The sequence below is a fragment of the Myotis davidii genome, unplaced genomic scaffold (genome assembly GCF_000327345.1).
Source record: "Myotis davidii unplaced genomic scaffold, ASM32734v1 scaffold460, whole genome shotgun sequence".
Classification (NCBI taxonomy): Eukaryota; Metazoa; Chordata; class Mammalia; order Chiroptera; family Vespertilionidae; genus Myotis; species Myotis davidii.
Window position 1 is genome coordinate 619,302 of NW_006292692.1, and position 8,840 is coordinate 628,141.

Here is an 8,840-nt window from a genome sequence, read left to right on the forward strand (position 1 = left end):
TCTAGGACAGAAATCCATTTTCCCTCAAAAGCCAGACTGGTGCAGAACTCTCCCTTCACATTAAATTTTGGTCTGTGTGAGCCTGATGAACTCTACTAGCCTCATCCTGATGGTTCCCTAAGACCCTACCCTACCACAAAAATATGAGGGCACTCAGTTTCCATTGGTATACCCTGGGACTTTTGCTGAGTAGCCTCAGAACTATCACTGGCAACAACTTTGAATCTATATCAATCTGGTGAACACCATTTGCCCCTACACAGTGAGTCACTGAGAATCTACCTCAAACAACTCACATACCAAGAGAGGCTTTTTCAATGACTAAGCCTAAAAGGCAGCTGGCAGGTGGAGGCAGGCAAAGCGGATCTTGGAGTGCCTTGGGTGTTTTGGTAACCTGCTCCTGGGCTTGGTGCTAGTGGAAGCCAGGCTTGGTGCACACCTTGGCCTTCCCATGCATACTAACTGTGGACTACTTCCAGAAGCAACAAACCTGGCAGCGGACTTCATAACATACCAGAGCAGGACCAATTAGCTCAACAAGCAGCATAACCAAAAAGAAATTTTGGCAGGCACCAGTCCCTGATAAGGCAAATTCCATTTCAGGTGGTCAGTACCTGCACAGCAGCTCATACACTGTGGTTGGGGTCAGTCCTCACAATCAGCCAGCCTAAGGGTATTGCCCACACACAGAGGGGCAAACTGCAATCAATGGTATAAAACTAGGAAGCAATTACAGATACATGACTGAAAAACGCACACACAGAGGCTAAATAACATGTGGTTAAACAATAAATGGGATAACAATGAGATCAAGGGGGGGGGGGAAGTACCTTGAGACAAATGGAAATGGAAACATGACAACCCAAAATGTGTGAAACACAGTGAAAGCAGTCCTCAGAGAAAAATTCATCATATTGCAGACATAACTATAGAAATAAAAATCTCAAATAAACAATCTAACATTACACTTAAAGAAACTAAAAATAGAGCTACAGTCAAAGCCCAAAGTGACTTGAAGGAAACAATTATAAAGACCAGAGAGAAAATAAATCAGAGTTTTTAAAACAATAAAAAAGATTGATGAAACCAAGAACTGTTTTATCTTATTTATTACATTGATTGGGGTGATATTGGTCAACATGAACATAGAGGTTTCATGGGTGGATTTCTATTACAAAAACTGTACATTGCACCATGTGCGCACCACCCAAAGTCAAATCTTCTCCTGTCACCTCATATTAGGACCCCTTTTCCTCCAATCCCCTTCCCTCTGGCAACCACCACTCTGCTGACTGTAAAAACTGGTTTTTTAAAAAAAGATAAACAAAATTGATAAAACTTTAACCATACTCATCAAGAAAAGAACAGAAGATAAAAATAAATAAAATTAGAAATGAAAAAGAAGTAGCAACTGACACCACAGAAATACAAAGAATTATAAGAAAATATTCTAAACAACTATATGCCAAAACTGGGACAATCTGGAAGAAATGGATAAATTTCTAGAAACACAATCTTCCAAAACTGAATCAAGAAGGAACAGAAAATCTGAACAGGCCAATTACAACTAATGAAATCAAAGCAGTAATCAAAAATCTCCCAACAAACAAAAGTCCTGGACCAGATGGCTTCCCAGGTGAATTTTACCAAACATTCAAAAAAGAACTAACATCTATCCTTCTCAATCTATTCCAAAAATTTAAGAGGAGTAAAGACTCTCAAGTTTATTTTAAAAGGCAAGCATTATTCTAATTCCAAAACCAGATAGAGACACCACAAAGAAAGAAAATTATAAAGCAATATCACTGATGAACATAGATACAAAAATCCTCCACAAAATATTAGCAAACCAAATCAGCAATACATTAAAAAGATCATACAGCATGATCAGGTGGGATCTATTCCTGGGATGCTAGGTAGTTACACTTTCTGCAAATCAATTAATATAAAACAGCACATAAACAAAATATAGGACAAAAATCATATGATCATATCAATAGCTATATAGAATACATTTAACAAAATATACAACCATTTATGACAAAAACTCTCAGCAAAGTGGGAATATAGGGAACACACCTGAACATAATAAAGGCCATATCTGATAAATTAACAGCTGATGTCATACTCAATGGGGAAAAACTGTTTCCTATAAGATCAAAAAAAGAGATAGTTTCACTACTCTTATTCAACCTAGTTCTGGAAGTCCTAGCCACAGCAATCAGACAAGAAGAAGAAATAACAGGTATCCAAATAGGAAAGGAAGAAGTACAACTGTCATTATTTGCAGATGACATGATACTGTATATGTATATATAGAACTATAAAGATTCCATTGAAAAACGAAGAAGCAATAGTAAAGCAATTATCTACAAGGTAGCACCCATATGACTGTCAGCTGATTTCTTAGCAGAAACTGTGCAGACCACAAAGGAGGGACAAGAAATATTCAAAGTGATGAATAGCAAGGACCTACAACCAAGATTACTCTACCCAGCAAAGCTATCATTTAGAATTGAAGGTCAGATAAAGAGCTTCAAAGACAAGTAAAAGCTAAAGGAGTTCATCACCACCAAACCAGTACTATATGAAATGTTGAAGGATATTCTTTAAAAAGAGGAAGAGGAAGAGAAAGAGAAAGAGGAAGAACAAGAACAAGAAATCAAAAATAGGAATAACAAAATGGCAATAAATACATATCTATCAACAATTGAATTTAAAAATCAAAATAAACAACAAGGAATCTAAAGAACAAAATAAACTGATGACTAAAATAGAAGCAGAGGCATGGAAACATGGAACAGATGATGAATCTCATGGGAAGGGGGGCAGGAAGAGATTAACCAAATATCTTATATGCATTACTTGTGGACATAGGCAATAGGGTGGTGAAGGCCTGGAGTGGGGCAGGAACTTGGTGGAGGGAGCAATGAAGGGAAAAAAGAGGGACAGCTGTAATACTCTCAACAATAAAGATTTTTTTAAAAAAAGAAAAAACACTAGGACTGATAAATGAATTCTGTAAAGTAGCAGGAGACAAAATTAATATTCAGAAATAAGTTGCATTTTATACACCAATAATGAACTATCAGAAAGAGAAACTAAGAAGACAATCCCATTTACAATTGCATCCAAAAAATATGGAGGAGTACATTTAATCAAGGAGGTAAAAGAACTATACTCATAAAATTATAAGATGCTAAAGGAAGAAATTGAAGAAGATACAAACAAATGGAAGCACAGACTGTGCTCATGTATAGGAAGAATTAATATAGTTAAAATGCCCATACAACCCAACTCAACTCCTATCAAAATACCAATAGCATATTTCACAGAAGTAGAAAAAATAATTTAAAAATTTATATGGGACCACAAAAGTCCCTGATTAACCACAGCAATCTGGAGTAAAAAGAACATTGGAGAAATCTCGCTACCTGATAACAAACAATACTAAAAGGCCATAGTACGGAAACATGCACGGTACTATCATAAAAACAAACATATAGATCAATGGAATAGAATATAGAGGCTAGAAATATACTCATGCTTATATGATCCATTAATATTTGACAAAGGAGGCAAGATCATACAACGAGATAAAGACAGTCTCTTCGATAAATGGTGTTGAGAAAGTTGGACAGATTCATGCAAAAAAATGAAATTACACCATCTTCTTATAGCATATACAAGAATAAACTCAAAATGATTAAAGATTTAAATGTAAAACTCAAAATCATAAAAATCCTAGAAGAAAACATAGGCAGTAAAATCTGAGACATTTCTCTTAGCAATATTTTTTTCTGATATATCTCCTGAGGCAAGGGAAAACAAAGGAAAAAATAAACAAATGGGATTACATCAAACTAAAATGTTTTGCACAGCAAAGGAAATTAACAACAAAATGAAAAGACAACCCACTGAATAGAAGAAAATATTCACCAATGATAAGGGATTAATATCCAAAATTTATAAAGGACTCATACAACTCAAGAAAACACACACACACACACACACACACAAAAGAATTAAAAGATGGGCAGTGAACCTGAATAGACACTTCCCCAGAGGACATACAGATCGCCAATAGACATGAAATGATGCTCAACATCACTAATCATCAGAGAAATGCAAATTAAAACCACAATGAATACACCTGAAATCTGTATAATTTTGTTAACCAGTGACACCCTAATAAATTAAATAAAAATGAAAAAACACATCAAGATATCACCTCACACCTGTCTAAATGGCTATCACCAATAAATCAACAAGCAACAGGTATTGGTGAGGATATGGAGATAGAGGCACCCTCTTGCACTGTTAGTGGGAACACAGATTGGTGCAGCCACTGTGGAAAACAGTATGGAGGTTCCTCAAAAATTTTTAAATGGAGCCCTGGCTGGGTGGCTCAGTTAGTTGGAGTGTCATCCTGTACATCCAAAAGTGTTCATAGCAGTGTTATTTACAATAGCTAAGATCTGGAAACAGCCCAAGTGCCCATCAGCAGATGAGTGGGTAAAAAAGCTGTGATACATTTAAGAGAAAGAACTCTTACCATTTGCAACAGCATGGATGGACCTGGAGAGTATTATGCTAAACAAAATAAGCCAGGCAGAGAAAAATAAATATCACATGATCTCACTCATATGTGGAATCTAATGAACAAAATAAACTGTTAAACAAAATAGATCCAGAGACATAGAAACATGGAACAGACTGGTGAATTCCACAGGGAAGGCGAGGGTGGGGGGTGGGGGAAAGAGATTAACCGAGGAACTTGAATGCATATAAGCATAGCCCATGGACACAGACAATATACATTTAAGAGAAAGAACTCTTACCATTTGCAACAGCATGGATGGACCTGGAGAGTATTATGCTAAACAAAATAAGCCAGGCAGAGAAAAATAAATATCACATGATCTCACTCATATGTGGAATCTAATGAACAAAATAAACTGTTAAACAAAATAGATCCAGAGACATAGAAACATGGAACAGACTGGTGAATTCCACAGGGAAGGCGAGGGTGGGGGGTGGGGGAAAGAGATTAACCGAGGAACTTGAATGCATATAAGCATAGCCCATGGACACAGACAATAGTGTGGTGAAGGCCTGGGAGGGCCCAGTGCAGGGTGGAGGGTGTCAATGGGATAAAAACAAAAGGGACATGTGTAATACTTTCAACAATAAAGATAAATAAAAATAAAATAAAAGGTTGTAGGTTCAATTCCCAGTCAGGGCACATAGGTTTTGGTTTCGATCCCCAGCCATTGGTCTGGGTATGTATGGGAGACAACCAATTGAGATTTCTCTCCTCTCTTTCTCTTCTCTTCTCTTCTCTTCTCTTCTCTTCTCTTCTCTTCTCTTCTCTTCTCTTCTCTTCTCTTTTCTTCTTCTTCTTCTTCTTCTTCGGCCTGTGACTAAAAGGTCCCAGGTTCGATTCCGGTCAAGGGCATGTACCTTGGTTGTGGGCACATCCCCAGTAGGAGGTGTGCAGGAGGCAGCTGATCGATGTTTCTCTCTCATTGATGTTTCTAATTCTCTATCCCTCTCCCTCCCTCTCTGTAAAAAAAAATCAATAAAATATATTTTTTAAAAAAAATAGAACTACCATATAACCCAGCATTTCTACTTCTGGGTATATATCCAAGGAAATGCAAACAATAAAACAAAAGAACATATGGACCCCTCTGGTTATTGTAGCATTAGTTACATCTAGAGGCCCAGTTCATGAAATTCTTGCACTGGCAGGTGGCGGGTGTCCCTTAGCCCGGCCTGCGCCCTCTCACAGTCTGGAACCCCTTGCTCCTTACCACTCACCTGCTTGCTGCTCCTTACCTCTCGGCTCATTGCTCCTTAGTGCTGCTGTGGAGGTGGGAGAGGCTCCTGCCACCACTGCTGCACTCACCAGCCGTGAGCCCAGCTTCTGGCTGAGCGGCGCTCCCCCTGTGGGAGCAACAGGATATTCTGCCGTTTGGTCGATGTGCATATTACGCTTTTATTATATAGGATAGCCAAGCTATGGAAGCAACCCAAGTGCCCAGTAATAGAAAAATGGGTATAAAAGGGAAGGTACAAAACAAGTCAGTCAGCAAAAGGCAAATATCATATGCGTTCACTTATATGTGGAATCTAAAAGAAAATATAAATGAACAAACAAAACAGAAATAGACTCGTAGATACAGAGAGCAGACTGATGGATGCCAAATGGAAGGGCAAAAAAGGTGAAGGAATTGAGAAGTACAGATTGGTAGTTACAAAATATTCATGGGGATGTAAAGTACAGCATAGGAAATATAGTCAATAATAGCATAATAACTATGTATGGTGCTTGGTGGATACTGGAAATATCAGGGAGAACACTGTGAAGTGTTTGTATAATCCCACTATGCTGTACAACTGAAACTGAAATACAAAATAATGTCAAATGTAAAAAAAAAACAACAACTAAGATATTCTGCAGCTGGAATTGAAGGCTTTCTCAGCAGAACACACAACTGGCCTAGCTTCCTACCTGGTATGTTTTGAGGTGTGGGAGGGTGTGAATGAGCAAAGGTTTTCCAGAGAAAATCCTGTTGAAGTAAACATCTCCACAACGCTGGCTAACAAAATATCAATGTCCCCAGAAAAAAATATCATCCTGCAGGGATATCCCATGCTATCTGTGCTCCAGTGTCTCACTGCTGGACAGCGAGGCCGCCTGCCAGACCAATCTTCCTAAAGTACCGATTGGGTGCTATCACCCCAGTCCCAGGATAGAATCAAAAATACTGGGCTGGACTTTTGAACCCTATAGTCTATTTTCCCTGCTTTCCCGATCTCCCCTACCCAGCTCCTGTGATCCTCTGAACTGACTTTACCTGTTTTTCTCTCTCTCAAGTTTTGTTATATTCTTTTTCTGCTGACATGCCACGTGCTCTCCCTTCCTACCAATTTTTCTAGGCACAGTTAAAATGCCACCTCCTTCAAACACTGTGATCTTCTTGGTAACAAGGGCCTCTATCCTCTGAATTCCTTTGCACAGCACTTGGGTGCTTTTCATACAATCAAAAGTGCTTTCTTGACTACATTAATTTACCTTCCAAGCCAGGATGTACTCTTTGAGGGTAAGGATTGCTTTTACTTTTTTATATCCCTTCTCAGTGCATAGCACTGTGCCTCAATAACTATTTGTAGAATGACTCAATAGCAAGTTTTTATTCCACCAGGGAATTCACCCTTTTTTTTCCTTTTTGTTGTATTATCGTAATGCACTGGTCAATTATAAATCTACTCCAAAGGCCATGCTAATGAAGCTGAAACAAGTCTCTGATATGAACCAAAAGGCAAGGTATTACTCATCTATCAGTGTTATGTGCTGGGTTTTCTGAGAGCTTAGGGAAATTTGGATGTTTTAGCTATCCCCACCCCTTCTATAACCTAACTCCTACCTCCTCCATTTCCATCCCATACTTTCTACCTTTTTCATCACCTCCACTCCACCTTACCCCTATTCAGAACCACTTTAGCCTTTTATGTGTCCCTAGGAGTTTCACTTCCAAATTCTTTCCATTCTTACCCAACTCCTGATTTTCTTTCATACAAGAGGAGATAGCTCTTTCATTACTCAGGCAAGTATGGGAACTCCAAGGCTACCCTAATATCCAGTGTGATGATCCTGTTTTCCTATGAGCTAAACACACAATTAATAAAAGATCTGGAATATTTAGGCAAGTTTCAATTATATAACAGTAGTTTCATGCTCAAACACAGATCCTATATTGTTTTTTAAGTTGATTTATTTTCCTCTTTTTTTCTAAAATATAATGGATTTTAATGTTTTATTGACTGTTATTTTTAAAGAAGGGAGAACCTTTATTAAGAACCTTTATTTGCCAAGCATTGTGCTAGATACTTGAAATATGAATTTCATCTTGTCTTCACAACGACATTTGGAGACCCACAGTTACATATTATAGATTAAAAGTTGAGGTCAATATATATTAAGTGGCCCTGGCCAGTGTGGGTCAGTTGTTTTGGCATCATCCAGTGCACAGAACGTTGCAGGGAATCTGGTCAGGGCACATGCCTTGGGTCGGGAGCTCAATCCCTGGTAGGGGGCATGCAGGAGGCAGCCAATCTATGTTTGGTTCTTTCATCAATGCTTCTCTCTCTCTCCGTCTCTCTCTCTAAAAAATCAATAAAAATATCTCAAAATATATATTAAATGATTTGTCCAAAATTATGCTGTGAATTTGTGGGGCTAGTATTCTATTGTGGGTCCTTTTAATAAAAGCTTGTGCTCTTTTAGTTATATCATGCTGCATCCTCAAATAAAACCCAACTCATTCTCACTTCATCTTCCATTTCAAAATAGAGATCACAAAAAAGATGTAACCAAAAGACCCTGAATAGCTGCAGCAATCCTGAGAAAGAAGAATAAAGTAGGTGGGATCTCAATATCAGATATCAAACTGTATTACAAAGCCACTGTTCTCAAAACAGCCTGGTACTGGCACAAGAGCAGACATATAGATCAATGGAATAGAATAGACAGCCCAGAAATCAACTCAAATCACTATGTTCAATTAATATTCAACAAAGGAGGCAAGAACATACAACGAAGTCAAGACAGCCTCTTCAATAAATGGTGTTGGGAAAATTGAACAGATACATGCAAAAAAATGAAACTAGACCACGAACTTACACCATACACAAAAATAAACTCAAAATGGATAAAGGACTTAAATGTACGACGGGAAACCATAAAAATACTAGAAGAATCCAAAGTCAACAAAATCTCAGACATATGCCGAAGCAATTTCTTCAATGATACAGCTCCTAGGGCATTGGAAAAC